Here is a 23,287-nt window from a genome sequence, read left to right on the forward strand (position 1 = left end):
GAGAGGCAGGATCCTTTTGGTCCCAATAATTGGTGACTATTTGGAAAATCCAACAACCAAATCCAACCGGTTTATTCTAGACACCACTTTATCCGGAATATCAAATTATGTAAAGTCAATAGTTGAGTTGAATAATTTATATAATTTTAATTAAGATACTAAAGCAATATAATTAAAATAAGCTAGCTAGAATGCAATAACTAAGAACAGAGAAGACGTGGTTCACCATGATTTAAGATAACATAGTGTCGGGATGATTATGAGACACTCTTTGGATAGATATACCTTGGTGTGAACACTAGATTCCCTACTATGCAGTTTCCTGATTAGCATGTCACGAGGAACTAGGCTTTGAAGATTTTGATTGGATGGACTATGCTCAACTCCCGACGCTTTATCCGGATTAAGGATATAAGCGGCCCATCTTGGATGCAATGCATACCTTGGGCGCACGAATAAAGTAGCATAACCATATAATATCCAACCTTTCTTAACACCTTAGTGTATCACCCAAGTAGGTGGTTATGGTTGTGTTTCGAATTCCTTTCTGTCAATAGTTTGGTAAAATCTAAGGGTTTGTAGACAAATTAGAACCACAGATGGTTCGCAGTCATCCTTAAAGATTTATAAGCTTAGTTTGTATTGTAGTGCATTAAATTCCCATTTATGATTTAAACCAGCCCTTACTTAAATCTACCCAATAAATCCCTTAGTTATCCACCATGTACTAGACTTATAGTGGTTCCATAGCTTCTAACCTTGACCATGCTCAAATAGTCCTATAGTACATCAACATTGTACTCTACTGTTGCAACAGTATTTCCTCGAGTCTTATACTCTTGACCAATGTCTTGATCTGGTCCTACAGTAATTCCTCATGTACTTTATAGTATTTTCGATGGGTTCATACCTTGACCAATGTATAAACACAGATAATTAATTACCTTATAATTGTCGACTTTATAAAAGGTATTAATCATGTTTATTGGTTAAAGGATGATAATAACGAGGTTTAATATCATAGACAGAAAGAGAGTACGAAACGATAATCATCCCTAACTAACATTATTAAATCATGGCAAACAATCAAGCAATTACTCACACATCATGGCAACAAGCATTTCTAATATTAATAAATCACAAACATCAAACAAGAATAGTATAATAAATTAATAAAAGAAAGGATAGAAGTTACCGAATAATGTCGACAGAATAAAACTTATATTTCTTCATATATCCATAGTATTACAATGCTTGATAGCTTCTACTACTAACTACATACTATTCTCCTATTGACCACTAGAGAGCGACAATAGAGAGATAATTATTTTTTCTAATTTCTGTACTTTTCTCTCTCTAGAATCTAGAGAGAAAGTAGAGAGAGAACTAATCTCCTATAGATCACTAGAGTGCGACTATAAAGAGATGTTTTAGAGAGAGAAGTGAAGAAGGTGTGTGTTGAAATGAGAAATGAAGCCCTCCTTTTATAAGCAAAGCTGATGGCAAAATTGTAAATAAAATGACTGAAAAATGGCTTGCCACCTGACAGGCCATTTGGCAGGCCGTTTGGCAGGCCGTTTGCCCAGACAAGCCGTTTTTGGTGCCCGTTTGCTGGCAGGCCATTTTCAAGTCTGGATCGAACTTGTCTTTCACCGTTTTCGCTCTAGAATCTTCGTTTTAGCTCCGTTTTTTATGATTCTTGCACCCCACGGATTCGTAATTGAATATCCTACAATGGGAGATTAAGAAAATAAACTTTTCCAAAAATTATAAAATAAGTTATTTAAACGCGAGTTAATCGTCTTAGCCGGTTTTGCTCGTTTTTCCTCGTTTTTCATCCGTTTTTAGTGATTCTTGAAACATAGCCTTTGTAATTACTAAATCTACCAAATTAACCAACAAAGTGATTATTTTGGCGATAAAGTTTGGAACTTTATGGTTTTAGGGCTCAATATCGGGGTTAAAAACGTGACTTTTTGGCCGATATCAGTCTTTTGAAATATGCCATGAATGACTTCAAGTAATATCTTTAAAATGAGCAAATGCATAGCAGAAGATTTCTTTAATACATGAGAATAAACATGCTTAAAAGTGTCAACCAAAAGGTTGGTGAGTTCATTAGTTTATCTTAAACATTCATTTCCATCATTTTAATAGACCACAAGATTTTCAAATATTTAACCGCACACGTAACCCGTGTACAAAACATGATACACATAACTTGTGTATAAAAATCATTCATATGGTTAATACCTGGTAAACGACATTAACAAAATGCATCTAGAATATCCCCATCATTCAGGGACTCTCATCGGACATGATAAAATCGAAGTACTAAAGCATCCGTAACCCGGATGGGATTTTTTAGGCCCATGATAATGCTAAAAACGAACATATATTTCATAGCATTATCCCTCAAGAAAGACAAGCTTTTAGTTGCAACTGTTCTATTTACAAGTGATATTCGTTTAAATAATAAAAGGTGAAGACAAAAGACAGATTCGACAAATTGAAGACGCAAACGACCAAAAAGCTCAAAAGTACAAAATACAATCAAAGAGGTTCCAATTATTGATAAGAAACGTCTCAAAATTACAAGATTACAAGATTCAAAATGCAAAGTACAAGATATTAAATTATTCGCAAGGACGTTCGAAAATCCGGAACCGGGACCAGAGTCAACTCACAACGCTCGACACAACGGACTAAAAATTTCAAGTCAACTATGCACATGAATATAATATAATATATAATTAATTCTTAAAATTAATATATATATTATATTATATTTAAAAACCGTCGGCAGAAGAAAACAACCAAATGTGGCTCTCCCCAGCTGGCCATGCGATCGCATGGATTTGAAGGGCAAAGTTCATGCGATCACATGAGGCTCTTTTCCAGCTCACAAGGCCTATAAAACACGAGCTCTGGTGTACCATATATCATATATCTTTCTCTCTATCTCGTAAACATATATATATATATATATATATATATATATATATATATATATATATATATATATATATATATATATATATATATATATATATATATATATATATATATATATATATATATATATATATATTGTGACAACCCAAAAATTTCCGGCAAAATTTAAACAAAAATCTTTATATGATTTCATTTAACCTCGACTAATTCTGACGATTCACGAACAATTATTTGTAAATAATTACGCATTAATTTGATATATTAATATTATTATTAATAATATCCTTTTTAAACAAGATATCAATAACTAATATCTTTATTATCAGTATTGTTATTATGAATAAAAAATATTGACAAATATTCTTGGAAAAGTAGTAAATCAATTTGTTTATTTTTAAAAAAATATATATATAAAAAAAATCCTTAAAACAAATGATTTTTTTAATAAAATAAATAAATAAATAAATAAATTACTTTTTAACTAAAAATTATAATGGAAAACTACTTTATTATTTTATTTTGTGCATTATCCCATGACATAACATTTAATACTTTTGAATTTTAAAATCCCATTAAAAATTAAAATATTTCTTTTTTTTTTAATTATTTTATTCTTTTTACCTAATTTTTTCAAGTATAAATACCCCTCATTTCTCATTCAAACTCACACCAAAATTTCTCTCATTCTCTCTTTGAAGAATTACTACTAGTAAGTATTCTTTTCTTACTTTTTACTTTTTACTTTTTACTATTTACTTTGGTTTATTTTTTTTACCGAATCATGTAAATAATGTTATAAATTATATGCAATTAAAATTAAAATAAATAACATGTTATAATTAGTAATATATGTTACTAAAAAATATAAAAGTATTTTTATGAATTAATATATAAGAGTTATAATTAAAATCGAATTAATGAATATATATGTATATACGCAACTAACGTGAAGGTTATAATTAAAGATAGCGTACAAAGACTACAAACATCACCGCTACTTGTGATCTAGGGTGATCCTTGTTACCATTATGGGACGCTTGTGGATCTCGAATGCCAAGACTTAGATTCTGGTCAAGAGATCCTGGACCGCTCGGTAACAATAGATCATTCGAGTGACTTGCATGTTAGCGACGAAGTTTGGGCGAGGTTGTACAACATCTTTGTTAAGAATTATAACCCGAACATTCTTAAACTAGAAGCTTACTATAAGTGGAAGTTTTTCATAAAAAGTAGGTTTCCAAAAATAGAAACTTTTGAGAAATAGGAACTTTTCTCGAAAACCGTCACTGTCAATATAGTTGCTATATTAATAAACATACTTTATGTCAAGTTAGACATTAACTAATCAAATGTTATACCTCAAGGTTGATATCCAGATCACTTACTTGCTTTACTTTCCTTCTTGCGTGGAATACTTCAACTGCTATTTAATGTGAGTTTTCATAGTTCCCTTTTTATCTATATTTTTGGGCTGAGAATACATGCACTACTTTTATAACTGTTTTTTTGAAATGAATACAAATACTAAAACTGATTTTTTGTGAGTTCATCTGCTCCCTTTTTATATATTTTTGGGCTGAGAATACATGCGCAACTTTTATAACTGTTTTACACGTATCAACTATTAAACTGTGATATGTTGGGCTATGACCAGCAAGTCCCCAACTGAAAAGTATAAATGATAACTTGTACGGGGCAAACTTGAAAGTCTAGTCTAAATATCATTACCAACTATTAAAATGTGATATGTTGGGCTATGACCAGCAAGTCCACAACCGACAAGTATAAACAATAACTTGTACGGGGTAAACTTGAAAGTCTAGTCTAAATATCAGTACCAACTGTTAAACTATGCTATACCCAGCTATGTCCGACTAAGTCCCTACAGTGATATTTTTAATTGCTGTGGCATTCTTAATTATTGGGGATAGGCCTATCGGGAGTAACGTCCCCGATACATTTGACTAAGTCTTTGTATTACTTGATAATGAAATTAAACGACAAGGACAAAACAACTTGTCACGGGGCAAACAACGTTTAGTCTAAATATCACGCACTGGCATAACTTTTTGATCCTGCTGGAGATCAACTTGACTGGATCTGAGTGATCTACTTATGAAAACAAATCTTGTGATCTAACACTATTACTGAAATCATTATTTATGACAAACCTATGAACTCACTCAACCTCGTGTTGACTTTTTAAGCATGTTTATTCTCAGGTACTTAAATATTGCTTCCGCTGTATATCTACTGCTTTGATGATGATTGCTTGCTATGCTTGGAGTCTTCATTACATATCATATCAATTAAAGACATATTTATCTTCCGCTGCAAAACTCAACAAAACATCTCATTTAGAGTCGTTCTCGTTTATACAACTGTGATTTGATATAATTAGTCACAAATGCCCCAAGCCCTATTTGGGGGTGTGACATATATTATAATTTTAATTTTAATTTTAATTTTAATTCTAATAATAAGGGTATGTTAGCGAATGTTGTAAGGGTGTAAGTCGAAATTCTGTCCGTGTAACGCTACGCTATTTTTAATCATTGTAAGTTATGTTCAACCTTTTTAATTTAATGTCTCGTAGCTAAGTTATTATTATGCTTATTTAATCCGAAGTAATCATGATGTTGGGCTAAAAATATTAAAATTGGGTAATTGGGCTTTGTACTATAATTGGGGTTTGGACAAAAGAACGACACTTGTGGAAATTAGACTATGGGCTATTAATGGGCTTTATATTTGTTTAACTAAATGATAATTTGTTAATTTTAATATAAAGATTTACAATTGGACGTCCCTATAAATAACCATATACACTCGATCGGACACGATGGGCGGGGTATTTATATGTACGAATAATTGTTCATTTAACCGGACACGGGAATGGATTAATAGTCACTAGAATTATTAAAACAGGGGTGAAATTATGTACAAGGACACTTGGTATAATTGATAACAATGTATTAAAACCTTGGGTTACACGCAGTCGATAACCTGGTGTAATTATTAAACAAAGTATTAAAATCTTGTTACAGTTTAAGTCCCCAATTAGTTGGAATATTTAACTTCGGGTAATAGGATAATTTGACGAGGATACTCGCACTTTATATTTATGACTGATGGACTGTTATGGACAAAAACCAGACGGACATATTAAATAATCCAGGACAAAGGACAATTAACCCATGGGCATAAAACTAAAATCAAAACGTCAAACATCATGATTACGAAAGTTTAAATAAGCATAATTCTTTTATTTCATATTTAATTTCCTTTATTTTATATTTAATTGCACTTCTAATTATTGCACTTTAATTTATTGTTATTGTATTTAATTGCACTTTTAATTATCGTACTTTTTAATTATTGTATTTTATTTCATCGCACTTTTATTTATCGCAATTTCATTTTTGTTATTTACTTTACGCTTTAAATTAAGTTATATTTATTTTTATTATTTTACATTAGGTTTTAACTGCGACTAAAGTTTTAAAATCTACAAACCGGTCATTAAACGGTAAAAACCCCCTTTATAATAATAATATTACTTATATATATATTTGTATTTTTATAAAATAAAACTAATATAGCGTTAAGCTTTGATTAAAAGATTCCCTGTAGAACGAACCGGACTTACTAAAAACTACACTACTGTACGATTAGGTACACTGCCTATAAGTGTTGTAGCAAGGTTTAAGTATATCCATTCTATAAATAAATAAATATCTTGTGTAAAATTGTATCGTATTTAATAGTTTTTCCTGTAAAAATATAAGCTATTTTATATACACCTCGCATAACATCAAGTATTTTTGGCGCCGTTGCCGGGGGAACAAAATCTAGCTTAAAAGCCGGAAGCGTAACGCTAAATATAAAAAAAAAATATTTTTATTTTTAGTTTACTTTTATAAAAAAATACACTTTTGTAAAAATACGTTTTAATATATTCAAAAATATAAAAAGAAAAACAAAAATATAAATATAAATATTTTTAAGAGTTTGTTAAATTTATAAGTTCTATAAAAGTTTCTTTATCTTTATTTTATAAAAAATATAAGTTTTTTTTAATTTATATTAATATATTACATAAATTTATAAAACAGAAATATAATACACCAAAAAAAAATAATAATAATAAACTCTCGGCCTGTACTGTAGCAGCCCAGTGTCTGGCCCGAAACCCTAGCCCATGCGATCGCATGGCCGGGTAACATAGAACTCATGCGATTGCATGAGCTCACCTGACACGTCTGATTAGTCTGCCAACTGCATTAATTACGGTGTAATAATTATTATTATTATTATTTAATTAAAACCCTAATTAGGGTTAGTAATTTAAATAATTAATTTAGTTTTATTTATTTAATTTGTATTTTAAGTTTAATTAGTTTAATTAATTTATAAAATTAATAGTTTTATAAAATAAATAATATAAAAATAATATTTTTATAAAAATTGTAATTTTTTACAACTTTTAATATATTTTTATATTTTGTATCTTTTTAATTGTTTTAGCGTAATTTTTGTATTTTTCGCTCGTATTTAGTTTTAATATATAATTTTTTCCATAGTTATTTTTATATCTAGAATTTTAGGCTTTGCCGTAAAATCCCTTAAGTGCTTTTTCTTTAGACTAAGATCTAAGTGCTTTAGAATTTTGCGACGCCTTTTTAAGTTTTAGTTCCTTTTTAAGATATTGCCATTTGGGATATAGTTTTACTTTTAAGCTTTAATATTTTTAGACGCAACTTTTAATTTTTAGTTTTTAGTTCCTTTTTAAGTTTCAACGCGCTACTTTCTTATTTTTTATTTTTCGACGCCTTTTACCTATGTATCAATTATCACTCCAATTAGTAATCTCAATTTGCAATTTTAATTTTAAGTTAGTGATAGTAATAAGGTTGGGTTAGTCGAGTGTTTTTAAAATTTTATAAGTCGCTCTTTTTCTTTTCTTTTTCGTCCTTTTTCGACGCGCTTTCTTTTTCTTTCTTATTTCTCGACATTCTAATTTTAGGACATAGATTTTTATTCTTCTTCTTATCTATATTTCTTAAAATTACGAAAATTTATTTTAAGTGGTTAAATTGATAGACATCAAAATTTTCTGGTTCGTAGTAATAGTTGGATTTGTACGTGAACCGGGTTATTGGAGCCAAACAGTACTCAATTATATTGAGACCAAACGAATCCTGCCCCTCTACTGCATCTTTTGGCTATTCGAAACGTGGGCAAAATCAGAAAAGTCTATTAATTGGATAACTTATATAATTTTTCGTTCCTTTTAAAAAATAATTGGATATTCGGTGAATGCACCGAGCAAGACGTTCACCACCTTTTGTACGTTCACCACCTGTAACCAGATCAAGACATCTAGCAAATATTATCGCCGTTGATTTTTCTTTAGAATCGCCATCCAGTCAACCAAGTACTCCAATTCAAATTTCCGATAATCCATTTTTTAAACCCGACCTCACAATTGAGAATCCGGAGAATATTCAGGGATGATTCATAGATCCTGAACCATTAATTTTTCCTCCGGAACCACCAATCATTCAAACAGAGATTGTTGAGGAACGAACCATTAAATCAGAATCCTCTAGTGATTCAGATTCAACAAATTCAATCATGAAAAATCTAGAACCTTTAAGTATGGAAGACCGAATGCGAGCTAAACGCACTGGTCAAGGTCACGCAATTACTCATCCAGACATTAATGCGCCAGATTATGAAATCAAAGGACAAATTCTACATATGGTGACTAATCAATGCCAATTTAGTGGTGCGCCGAAGGAAGATCCAAATGAACATCTTCGTACCTTTAATAGGATCTGCACACTATTTAAAATAAGAGAAGTTGAGGATGAATAGATATATCTCATGTTATTTCCCTGGACTTTAAAGGGAGAAGCCAAAGATTGGTTGGAATCGTTACCTGAATGGGCGATTGATACATGGGATGTTTTAGTTGAAAAATTTCTTAAACAATTCTCTCTGGCATCTAAAGCCGTAAGACTTCAAGGAGAAATTGTTACGTTCACACAGAAACAGAATGAAACTCTATATGAGGCATGGACAAGATTTGGAAAGTTATTAAGAGGATGTCTACAACATGGTTTAGACACCTGTCAAATAGTACAAATATTCTACCAAGGATGCGACATCACTACAAGGAAAGACATAGATATAGCAGCTGGTGGTTCTATTATGAAGAAAACCGAAACTGATGCTTATAAAATTATTGATAACACTGCTTCCCACTCACATGAGTGGCATCAAGAAAAAGATATCGTTAGATCATCTAAAGCAGCTAGAGCCGATTCTAGCCATGACTTAGATTCCATTTCCACAAAGATAGATGCTGTCGAGAGACGAATGGAAAAGATGACTAAAGATATTCACTTAATTCGAATTAGTTGTGAGCAGTGTGGAGGACCACATTTGACAAAAGATTGTCTCAGTATTGAATTAACAATGGAACAAAGAGAGAATATTTCATACATAAACCAAAGGCCTGTAAATAATTATCAGAATAATTATCAACCGCCAAGACCGATTTACAATCAAAACCAGAATTATAACCGAAATATTCCATACAACAACCAACAAGGTCCTAGCAATCAACAAGTATCCAATAATACTTACAACCAGCAAAGACATAATTTTCAAAACAAACCACCACAAACCGATGATAAAAATCCGAATTTAGAAGATATGATGACAAAGCTAGTTGAAACTTAAACGCAGTTTTTCACATCTCAGAAACAAACTAATGAACAAAATGCTCAAGCATTTAGAAATCAACAAGCTTCTATTCAAAACTTGGAACAAGAAGTATGTAACCTAGCAAGGTTAATAGGAGAAAGAAAACCGGGAAGTTTACCTAGTGATACAAATGCTAACCCCCGGAATGAAACAGCTAAAGCCATTACCACAAGAAGTGGTACAACACTTAAACCACCTGAAATACATGTAACTTCTGATGAAACTATTCCTACTCCACAAGAACCACAACATGATCAAGATAAGGAAAAAGAACCGGTAGTTGAAAAGGTTAATGAAGATAACACAGTTAAGGCTAAACCTTATGTTAAACCATACCAACCACCACTTCCTTACCCGAGTAAAATGAAAAAAGAGAAACTTGAATATGTTTAAACAGATAAATGTAAATCTTTCTTTCATTGATGCGATTTCAGGAATGCCTAGATATGCTAAATTTCTGAAAGATCTAATCTCAAATATAAAGAAAATGGAAGAACTCTCGGCTGTTACTATGAATGCTAATTGTGCAGCAGTGCTGTTGAATAAGATACCCGAAAAACTATCTGATCCAGGAAGTTTCACAATTCCATGTTTTCTGGGTAGTCTTAGTTCAATAGAAGCATTAGCAGACTTAGGTGCTAGTATAAATCTAATGCCGTATTCACTATACACTAAACTAAACCTCGGAGAATTGAAACCAACAAGAATAAGTATACAACTAGCCGATAGATCAATAAAATATCCTAGAGGGATAATGGAGAACATACTAGTTAAAGTTGGCACTTTAGTATTTCCAGTAGATTTTGTTGTTCTGGACATGGAAGAAGATTCTCAAGTTCCTCTCATATTAGGAAGACCATTCTTAAATACGGCTAAAGCAATGATAGACGTGTTTGGTAAGAAACTGACCCTAAGTATAGAGAACAAGAGTGTTACCTTTTCAGTTGATAGAGCAATACAACAACCGAAATCTGCAGATGATACATGCTATTATATTCAAACTATAGATTCACATGCAGAATTATTAGAAGAATTTCCAGAATTACAAGGAACAGGAGAATGTTCTTTAGGAGAAGGAACTGAACCAATTGATGAAACTGAAATGTTATCTACTCTAATGGCGAATGGATATGAACCAACAACAGAAGAAATTTAAATGCTAAAAGAAGAAGACAGATATCGATATAAATCATCGATATAAGAACCTCCGAAATTAGAGTTAAAGCCACTTCCAAACCATTTGGAATACGCTTATTTACATGGTGAATCTGAATTACCGATAATAATATCGTCTTCTCTTACTGAAAATGAGAAATCACAACTCATTTCTGTGTTGAAAGCTCATAAACCAGCTATTGCATGGAAGATTCATGATATCAAAGGAATAAGTCCTTCGTATTGCACACATAAAATCCTTATAGAAGAAGGTCATAAAACGTATGTGCAACGCCAACGAAGACTAAATCTTAATATTGAAGATGTTGTTAAAAAAGAAATTATTAAACTGCTAGATGCAGGTTTAATTTATCTGATTTCTGATAGTCCATGGGTAAGCCCAGTTCAATGCGTGCCTAAGAAGGGTGGCATGACTGTCATTACAAATGAAAAAAATGAGCTTATTCCTACTAGGACTGTAACAGGATGGCATGTTTGTATTGATTATAGAAAATTAAATGACGCCACCAGAAAAGATCACTTTCCCTTACCTTTCATTGATCAAATGTTGGAAAGATTAGTTGGAAATAGTTACTATTGTTTTCTTGATCGTTTTTCCGGATATTTTCAAATTCCAATAGCACCCGAGGACCAAGAGAAAACCACGTTCACGTGCCCTTATGGTACTTTTGGTTACAAACGCATGCCATTTGGACTTTGCAACGCCCCTGCAACCTTTCAAAGGTGCATGATGGTGATTTTTCACGACATGATAGAAGAATGCATGGAAGTTTTCATGGATGACTTTTCAGTCTTCGGTGATACTTTTGAATCATGTCTAGTTAATCTGGAACGAATGCTTATTAGATGCGAATAATCAAATCTAGTACTTAATTGGGAGAAATGCCATTTCATGGTTAAAGAAGGCATCGTTCTTGGTCATAAAATTTCAAAGGAAGGAATTGAAGTGGATAGAGCTAAAGTAGATGTAATTGCTAAACTTCCACATCTCACCAATGTTAGAGGAGTTAGGAGTTTTCTAGGGCATGCCGGTTTTTACCGACGTTTCATAAAAGATTTTTCTAAAATTGCCACTCCTATGAATAAACTCCTAGAAAAGGATGCTCCATTCATCTTTTCAGATAAATGCATCAAATCTTTTAATATTCTTAAAGAGAAACTCACTAATGCGCCGATCATGATAACACCAAATTGGAATCTACCGTTTGAACTTATGTGCGATGCAACTGATTTTGCAATGGGAGTCGTTTTAGGACAAAGGATTGAAAAATGATTTCAACCTGTATATTATGCTAGTAAGACGTTACAAGGAGCACAAACAAATTACACAACTACTGAAAAATAACTCCTTGCTATTGTCTTTGCTTTTGACAAATTTCGTTCATATCTCGTTCTAGCAAAAACGGTGGTCTATACCGACCATTCTGCTCTTAGATACCTATTTTCGAAACAAGATAACAAACCAAGATTAATCTGTTGGATCTTACTCTTACAAGAGTTCGATATTGAAATCCGAGATACAAGAGGAGCAAAAAATCTCGCCGCTGATCATCTTTCTCGTCTTGAAAATCCCGAATTAGAAGATCTAAATGAATCGGCCATACAAGACAACTTTCCTGATGAATATCTATTGAAGATAGATTATAATGAAATTCCATGGTTTGCATACTATGCAAACTACTTAGTATGTGGATTCCTTGAAAAAGGATTATCGTACCAAAAACGAAAGAAATTCTTCAGTGATATAAAATGTAGTGACCCGAACTTTTCCATGTTTATATATATATTAAATGAAATTGTTATTTACATGATTAAGTGTTTCCAACATGTTAAGCAATCAAACTTGTTAAGACTTGATTAATTGAAATAGGTTTCATATAGACAATTGACCACTCAAGTTGATCGGTGATTCACGAACGTTAAAACTTGTAAAAACTATACGATGACATATATATGGTTATATATATAGTTAACATGATTTTATTATAAGTATGTTCTCATTAGGTATTTTAACAACGAGTTATATACAGAAAAATGAGACTATTAATTTAAGAAACTCGAAAACGATATATATAACGATTATCGTTATAACAACGTCTTACTAGGTACATATGAATCATATTAAGATATTGATATACTTGGTTAATTATGTTAAATGATAATTAAATATATTATTAAGTGTATTAACAATGAAATACATATGTAAAAATAAGACTACTAACTTAATGATTTCGAAACGAGACATATATGTAACGATTATCGTTGTAACGACATTTAACTGTATATATATCATACTAAGATATATTATATATCATAATATCATGCTAATATAACAATTTAACATCTCATTTGTTATAATAAACAATGGGTTAACAACATTCAACAAGATCGTTAACCTAAAGGTTTCAAAACAACGTTTACATGTAACGACTAACGATGACTTAACGACTCAGTTAAAATGTATATACATGTAGTGTTTTAATATGTATTCATACACTTTTGAAAGACTTCAAGACACTTATCAAAATACTTCTACTTAATAAAAATGCTTACAATTACATCCTCGTTCAGTTTCATCAACAATTCTACTCGTATGCACCCGTATTCGTACTCGTACAATACACAACTTTTAGATGTATGTACTATTGGTATATACACTCAAATGATCAGCTCTTAGCAGCCCATGTGAGTCACCTAACACATGTGGGAGCCATCATTTGGCAACTAGCATGAAATATCTCATAAAATTACAAAAATATGAGTAATCATTCATGACTTATTTACATGAAAACAAAATTACATATCCTTTATATCTAATCCATACACCAACGACCAAAAACACCTACAAATACTTTCATTCTTCAATTTCTTCATCTAATTGATCTCTCTCAAGTTCTATCTTCAAGTTCTAAGTGTTCTTCATAAATTCTACAAGTTCTAGTTACATAAAATCAAGAATACTTTCAAGTTTGCTAGCTCACTTCCAATCTTGTAAGGTGATCATCCAACCTCAAAAAATCTTTGTTTCTTACAGTAGGTTATCATTCTAATACAAGGTAATAATCATATTCAAACTTTGGTTCAATTTCTATAAATATAACAATCTTATTTCAAGTGATGATCTTACTTGAACTTGTTTTCGTGTCATGATTATGCTTCAAGAACTTCGAGCCATCTAACGATCCGTTGAAGCTAGATCCATTTTTCTATTTTCCAGTAGGTTTATCCAAGGAACTTAAGGTAGTAATGATGTTCATAACATCATTCGATTCATACATATAAAGCTATCTTATTCGAAGGTTTAAACTTGTAATCACTAGAACATAGTTTAGTTAATTCTAAACTTGTTCGCAAATAAAAGTTAATCCTTCTAACTTGACTTTTAAAATCAACTAAACACATGTTATATATATATATGATATGCTAACTTAATGATTTAAAACCTGGAAACACGAAAAATACCGTAAAACCGGATTTACGCCGTCGTAGTAACACCGCGGGCTGTTTTGGGTTAGTTAATTAAAAACTATGATAAACTTTGATTTAAAAGTTGTTATTCTGGTAAAATGATTTTTATTATGAACATGAAACTATTTCCAAAAATTATGGTTAAACTCAAAGTGGAAGTATGTTTTCTAAAATAGTCATCTAGACGTCGTTCTTTCGACTGAAATGACTACCTTTACAAAAACGACTTGTAACTTATTTTTCCGACTATAAACCTATACTTTTTCTATTTAGATTCATAAAATAGAGTTCAATATGAAACCATAGCAATTTGATTCACTCAAAATGGATTTAAAATGAAGAAGTTATGGGTAAAACAAGATTGAATAATTTTTCTCATTTTATCTACGTGAAAATTGGTAACAAATCTATTCCAACCATAACTTAATCAACTTGTATTGTATATTATGTAATCTTGAGATACCATAGACACGTATACAATGTTTCGACCTATCATGTCGACACATCTATATATATTTCGGAACAACCATAGACACTCTATATGTGAATGTTGGAGTTAGCTATACAGGGTTGAGGTTGATTCTAAAATATATATAGTTTGAGTTGTGATCAATACTGAGATACGTATACACTGGGTCTTGGATTGATTCAAGATAATATTTATCGATTTATTTCTGTACATCTAACTGTGGACAACTAGTTGTAGGTTACTAACGAGGACAGCTGACTTAATAAACTTAAAACATCAAAATGTATTAAAAGTGTTGTAAATATATTTTGAACATACTTTGATATATATGTACATATTTGTTATAGGTTCGTGAATCAACCAGTGGCCAAGTCTTACTTCCTGACGAAGTAAAAATCTGTGAAAGTGAGTTATAGTCCCACTTTTAAAATCTAATATTTTTGGGATGAGAATACATGCAAGTTTTATAAATGATTTACAAAATAGACACAAGTACGTGAAACTACATTCTATGGTTGAATTATTGAAATCGAATATGCCCTTTTTTTATTAAGTCTGGTAATCTAAGAATTAGGGAACAGACACCCTAATTGATGCGAATCCTAAAGATAGATCTATTGGGCCTAACAAACCCCATCCAAAGTACCGGATGCTTTAGTACTTTGAAATTTATATCATATCCGAAGGGTGTCCCGGAATGATGGGGATATTCTTATATATGCATCTTGTTAATGTCGATTACCAGGTGTTCACCATATGAATGATTTTTATCTCTATGTATGGGATGTGTATTGAAATATGAAATCTTGTGGTCTATTATTATGATTTGATATATATAGGTTAAACCTATAACTCACCAACATTTTTGTTGACGTTTTAAGCATGTTTATTCTCAGGTGATTATTAAGAGCTTCAGCTATCGCATACTTAAATAAGGATGAGATTTGGAGTCCATGCTTGTATGATATTGTGTAAAAACTGCATTCAAGAAACTTATTTTGTTGTAACATATTTGTATTGTAAACCATTATGTAATGGTCGTGTGTAAACAGGATATTTTAGATTATCATTATTTGATAATCTACGTAAAGCTTTTTAAACCTTTATTGATGAAATAAAGGTTATGGTTTATTTTAAAATGAATGCAGTCTTTGAAAAACGTCTCATATAGAGGTCAAAACCTCGCAACGAAATCAATTAATATGGAACGTTTTTAATCAATAAGAACGGGACATTTCAGTTGGTATCCGAGCGTTGGTCTTAGAGAACCAGAAAATTTACATTAGTGTGTCTTATCGAGTTTGTTAGGATGCATTAGTAAGTCTGGACTTCGACCGTGTTTTCTTTAAAAATGATTGCTTAACATTTTTGTTGGAAACTATATATTATTAACATGTATATATTATGTGATATATTAATCTCTTAACATGTTGGATATTGTGTGATAGATGTCTACCTCTAGCACAATCCCATTGACTCACCTAATAATAACGAAGAGTTGAATATATATTGGACTGATTCACAAGTTCCCGAAGAAGAACCGGAAGAAGAATCAGAACCGGAAGAAGAATCAGAACCGGAAGAGGAGGAGAGGAACCGGAGGAGGAAATAGAACCGGTGAGGGAAATAATAAAACGGTTAAGTAAAAGAAAATCCTCAACTAACCGACCAAGGTTAATTATGGTCAATGGTGTTTCCGCCAAGGAAGCAAAATATTGGGAGGATTACCAATTCTCCGATGAATCGGATTCCGACGAGAATTCCGATGATGTTATAGAAATTACCCCAACTGAATTTAAAAAGGCAAACGAAAATAATAAGGGAAAGGGCATAAAAATAGAGAAATCTAATTCCAACCCCGATGAACTTTATATGTATCGTCAACCCCCGAAGCCCTTAAGTTGTAACAATGACCCGGTAACCTCTAAACCACCAGGTTTTTCTAAACCAATGTGGAAAACGACGGCTCGTATTAGGGGAACATCATATATCCCTAGAAACTTGGCAAAACGAACCAAAACCGAAGAATAAGAAACGACCGAGTCGGAATAAGATAGTTGTATTCGTGTGGTGTAATATATGTAATATAGTGTGCTTATACTTTATGATATATGTAAAAATTGCTTGTATTAATAAGTATTTTTTTTATGAATCTAACTCTTGTCTATTTTACAGTATAAAAACACAAAATGGATAGACAACCTAATATTTTAAGAGACCTACCCGGAGACATGATTGATGAAATCTTGTCTAGAGTCGGTCAGAATTCTTCGGCACAACTATTTAAGGTGAGATCAGTTTGTAAGACATTCGAAGAACGTTCCAAGAATGCCTTGGTTTATAAAAGGCTTTCGTTCGAAGGATGGGGGATATCACATTGGGAAATCCATAAGTTACGATGTGTTTACTTTGACGCATATATTGCGGGGAATCCAAATGCTATTTTACGCAATGGGTTAAGAAATTATTTTGACTCAATATATCCGAATATTGGACTTCGTGATTTAGAAAAAGCGGCTAACATGCAACATAAATAAGCATGTTATGCTTACGGATTAGTAATGTTCGCTTCTCACCAAAGTGAGAACAAGAACATCGGGCTACAACTATTAAACAAAACGTTCCCACAAGTGACGGAGTCGGTAATTGGGGTAAGAAATGAGGTTTTTAGATTGTTACGGGACTATTGGACATTACGTAACCCTCGTCCCTTTGACGACGTTACAACACGCTGTCTTATCAACGGCCATAACGGTTATGTTCCACAAGACCAAGGATGGGAAGTAATCCTAGTAAAACCAGAATGCATGACTTGTTTCTGGACGTATGAATTACGTGTCTTTATTACCTTTGCTGAATGACTTGTGTACTAGCTAGAATTATCTTCACAACCATCTTGTATCAAATTTATTGTGTGCTATATTTCATGCTATATGTAAAATAAGCGGTATTGTAAGTTTGTAAAATATTGTGTAAAAGTTTGAACGCGAAATATTATTATAATCAGTTTTTCATATAGAATTATAGTAGTTGAATTGTATATTAGCTACTAAGTATGAACTTAACTGGTAGGTACTATCCGAATTTAAACTTATAAAACGCTAATATGAAGAAAAAGCTTTTATAAATGAGTTCATATTATGCTACGAAATACTATTAACTACTCTTAATATTCTGTATGATTAACTTGTTCCATTTGACTATTTTGAAGGAAATGGCACCGACTACTCGACACACCGTGAATATGAATGAAGAGGAATTCCGTACTTTTCTAGCTTCAAACATAGCCGCAGTACAGGCTGCGCTACATACCAACAATAACCTTGGATCTAGCAGTACAGGAAATCGTGTAGGATGCACCTACAAAGAATTCACTGCCTGCAAACCTTTGGAATTTGATGGAACCGAAGGACCGATCAGATTGAACCGGTGGACCGAGAAGGTCGAATCGGTGTTTGCCATAAGTAAGTGTACTGAAGAGGACAAAGTGAAGTACGCTACGCATACCTTCACAGGTTCTGCGTTAACATGGTGGAATACCTATCTAGAGCAAGTGGGACAAGACGATGCGTACGCACTACCGTGGTCAGCATTCAAGCACTTGATGAACGAGAAGTACCGTTCCAGAACCGAGGTCAATAAGCTCAAGACAGAACTTAGAGAGTTACAAACCCAAGGATTTGATATTACCACGTACGAAAGACGATTCACAGAATTGTGCCTATTGTGTCCGGGAGCGTTCGAAGATGAGGAAGAGAAGATCGACGCGTTTGTGAAAGGATTACCGGAAAGAATTCAAGAAGATATAAGTTCACACGAGCCCGCCTCCATACAACAGGCATGTAGAATGGCTCACAAACTAGTGAACCAGATTGAAGAAAGAATTAAAGAACAGACTGCTGAAGAGGCCAATGTGAAGCAAGTCAAAAGAAAGTGGGAGGAAAACGATGATAAGAATCACCAATACAACAACAACAGCAATTACAACAATAATCGTAACAATTATCCCAACAATCGCAACATCAATCGCAACTACAACAAACGGCCCAACAACAACAACAACAACAACAACAACAACAACAACAACAACAACAACAACAACAACAACAACAACAACAACAGCAACTACAACAATCATCCCAACAACAATAATAACCGCAACAACAACAATCAGAAGCAGCTATGCCAAAGGTGTGAAAAGTATCACTCGGGGTTCTGCACCAAATTTTGCAACAAGTGTAAAAGAAATGGTCATAGCGCGGTGAAGTGTGAGGTCTACGGACCAGGGGTTAATAGAACGAAAGGAACAAATGGTGTCGGAACGAGTAATGGCGGAGCAAGTAGTGTCGGAGCAAGTTATGCCAATGTAGTTTGTTATAAATGTGGAAAACCGGGCCACCTTATTAGAAATTGCCCGAACCAGGAGAACACGAATGGACAAGGCCGCGAAAGAGTTTTCAATATTAATGCGGCAGATGCACAGGAAGACCCGGAGCTTGTTACTGGTACGTTTCTTATTGACAATAAATCTGCTTACGTTTTATTTGATTCGGGTGTGGATAGAAGCTATATGAGTAGAGATTTTTTGCTAAATTAAGTTTTCCATTGACACCGTTGGATAGTAAATTTTTACTCGAATTAGCAAACGGTAAATTAATTTCAGTAGATAATATATGCCGGAATCGAGAAATTAAGCTGGGTAGCGAAATATTTAAGATTGATTTGATACTAGTAGAGTTACGGAGTTTTGATATAATAGTTGGCATGGACTGGCTGAAGAAGGTGAAAGCAGAGATCGTATGTTATAAAAATGCAATTCGCAGTGTAAGAGAAGAAGGAGAACCCTTAATGGTGTACGGAGAAAAGGGCAACATGAAGCTACATCTTATTAGTAATTTGAAAGCACAAAAACTAATAAGAAAAGGTTGCTATGCTGTTCTAGCACATATCGAGAAAGTACAAACTGAAGAAAAGAGCATCAATGATGTTCCCGTCGCAAAAGAATTTCCCGATGTATTTCCGAAAGAATTACCGGGACTACCTCCACATCGATCTGTTGAATTTCAAATAGATCTTGTACCAGGAGCTGCACCAATAGCTCGTGCTCCTTATAGACTCGCACCCAGCGAGATGAAAGAACTGCAAAGCCAACTGCAAGAACTATTAGAACGTGGTTTCATTCGACCAAGCACATCACCATGGGGAGCTCCTGTTTTGTTTGTCAAGAAGAAGGATGGTACATTTAGGTTGTGTATTGACTACAGAGAGTTGAACAAACTTACCATCAAAAACCGTTATCCACTGCCGAGAATTGACGACTTATTTGATCAACTACAAGGCTCGTCGGTTTATTCAAAGATCGATTTACGTTTTGAATATCATCTAATGCGAGTAAAGGAGGATGATATTCCAAAAACTGCTTTTAGGATGCGTTATGGTCATTACGAGTTTATGGTTATGCCGTTTGGATTGACTAATGCACCAGCTGTATTCATGGACCTTATGAACCGAGTGTGTAGGCCATACCTTGACAAGTTTGTCATTGTTTTCATTGATGACATACTTATTTACTCAAAGAATGACCAAGAACACGGTGAACATTTGAGAAAGGTGTTAAAAGTATTGAGGAAGGAAGAATTGTACGCTAAGTTTTCAAAGTTTGCATTTTGGTTGGAAGAAGTTCAATTCCTCGGTCACATAGTGAACAAATAAGGTATTAAGGTGGATCCGGCAAAGATAGAAACTGTTGAAAAGTGGGAAACCCTGAAAACTCCGAAACACATACGCCAGTTTTTAGGACTAGCTGGTTACTACAGAAGGTTCATCTAAGACTTTTCCAGAATAGCAAAACCCTTGACTGCATTAACGCATAAAGGGAAGAAATTTGAATGGAATGATGAACAAGAGAAAGCGTTTCAGTTATTGAAGAAAAAGCTAACTACGGCACCTATATTGTCATTGCCTGAAGGGAATGATGATTTTGTGATTTATTGTGACGCATCAAAGCAAGGTCTCGGTTGTGTATTAATGCAACGAACGAAGGTGATTGCTTATGCGTCTAGACAATTGAAGATTCACGAACAAAATTATACGACGCATGATTTGGAATTAGGCACGGTTGTTTTTGCATTAAAGACTTGGAGGCACTACTTATATGGGGTCAAAAGTATTATATATACCGACCACAAAAGTCTTCAACACATATTTAATCAGAAACAACTGAATATGAGGCAGCATAGGTGGATTGAATTATTGAATGATTACGACTTTGAGATTCGTTACCACCCGGGGAAGGCAAATGTGGTAGCCGACGCCTTGAGCAGAAAGGACAGAGAACCCATTCGAGTAAAATCTATGAATATAATGATTCACACTAACCTTACTACTCAAATAAAGGAGGCGCAACAAGGAGTTTTAAAAGAGGGAAATTTAAAGGATGAAATACCCAAAGGATCGGAGAAGCATCTTAATATTTGGGAAGACGGAACCCGGTATAGGGCTGAAAGAATTTGGGTACCAAAATTTGGAGATATGAGAGAAATGGTACTTAGAGAAGCTCATAAAATCAGATACTCAATACATCCTGGAACGGGGAAGATGTACAAGGATCTTAAGAAACATTTTTGGTGGCCAGGTATGAAAGCCGATATTGCTAAATATGTAGGAGAATGTTTGACGTGTTCTAAGGTCAAAGCTGAACATCAGAAACCATCAGGTCTACTACAACAACCTGAAATCCCAGAATGGAAATGGGAAAACATTACCATGGATTTCATAACTAAATTGCCAAGGACTGCAAGTGGTTATGATACTATTTGGGTAATAGTTGATCGTCTCACCAAGTCAGCACACTTCCTGCCAATAAGAGAAGATGACAAGATGGAGAAGTTAGCACGATTGTATTTGAAGGAAGTCGTCTCCAGACATGGAATACCAATCTCTATTATCTCTGATAGGGATGGCAGATTTATTTCAAGATTCTGGCAGACATTACAGCAAGCATTAGGAACTCGTCTAGACATGAGTACTGCCTATCATCCACAAACTGATGGGCAGAGCGAAAGGATGATACAAACGCTTGAAGACATGCTACGAGCTTGTGTTATTGATTTCGGAAACAGTTGGGATCGACATCTACCGTTAGCAGAATTTTCCTACAACAACAGCTACCATTCAAGCATTGAGATGGCACCGTTTGAACCACTTTATGGTAGAAAGTACAGGTCTCCGATTTGTTGGAGTGAAGTGGGGGATAGACAGATTACGGGTCCGGAGATAATACAAGAAACTACCGAGAAAATCATCCAAATTCAACAAAGATTGAAAACCGCCAGAGTCGACAAAAGAGCTACGCGGACAGTAAAAGAAAAGATATAGAGTTTGAAATTGGAGAAATGGTCATGCTTAAGGTTTCACCTTAGAAAGGCGTTGTTCGATTTGGTAAACGGGGGAAACTAAATCCAAGGTACATTGGACCATTCAAGATTATAGATCGTGTCGGACCAGTAGCTTACCAACTGGAGCTACCTCAACAACTCGCGGCTGTACATAACACTTTCCACATCTCAAATTTGAAGAAATGTTTTACTAAAGAAGATCTCACTATTCCGTTGGACGAAATCCAAATCAATGAAAAACTTCAATTCATTAAAGAACCCGTCGAAATAATGGATCGTGAGGTTAAGAGACTTAAACAAAACAAGATACCGATTGTTAAGGTTCGATGGAATGCTCGTAGAGGACTCGAGTTCACCTGGGAGCGTGAAGATCAGATGAAGAAGAAATACCCGCATTCATTTCCAGAAGATACGTCAACACCTCCAACTTCTTAAAATTTCGGGACGAAATTTATTTAACGGGTAGGTACTGTAGTGACCCGAACTTTTCCATGTTTATATATATATATTAAATGAAATTATTATTTACATGATTAAGTGTTTCCAACATGTTAAGCAATCAAACTTGTTAGACTTGATTAATTGAAATAGGTTTCATATAGACAATTGACCACTCAAGTTGATCGGTGATTCACGAACGTTAAAACTTGTAAAAACTATACGATGAAATATATATGGTTATATATATAGTTAACATGATTTTATTATAAGTATGTATCTCATTAGGTATTTTAACAACGAGTTATATACAGAAAAATGAGACTATTAATTTAAGAAACTCGAAAACGAATCATATTAAGATATTGATACACTTGGTTAATTATGTTAAATGATAAGTAAATATATTATTAAGTGTATTAACAATGAAATACATATGTAAAAATAAGACTACTAACTTAATGATTTCGAAACGAGACATATATGTAACGATTATCGTTGTAACGACATTTAACTGTATATATATCATACTAAGATATATTATATATCATAATATCATGATAATATAACAATTTAACATCTCATTTGTTATAATAAACAATGGGTTAAC

The sequence above is a fragment of the Rutidosis leptorrhynchoides genome, chromosome 10 (genome assembly GCF_046630445.1).
Source record: "Rutidosis leptorrhynchoides isolate AG116_Rl617_1_P2 chromosome 10, CSIRO_AGI_Rlap_v1, whole genome shotgun sequence".
Classification (NCBI taxonomy): Eukaryota; Viridiplantae; Streptophyta; class Magnoliopsida; order Asterales; family Asteraceae; genus Rutidosis; species Rutidosis leptorrhynchoides.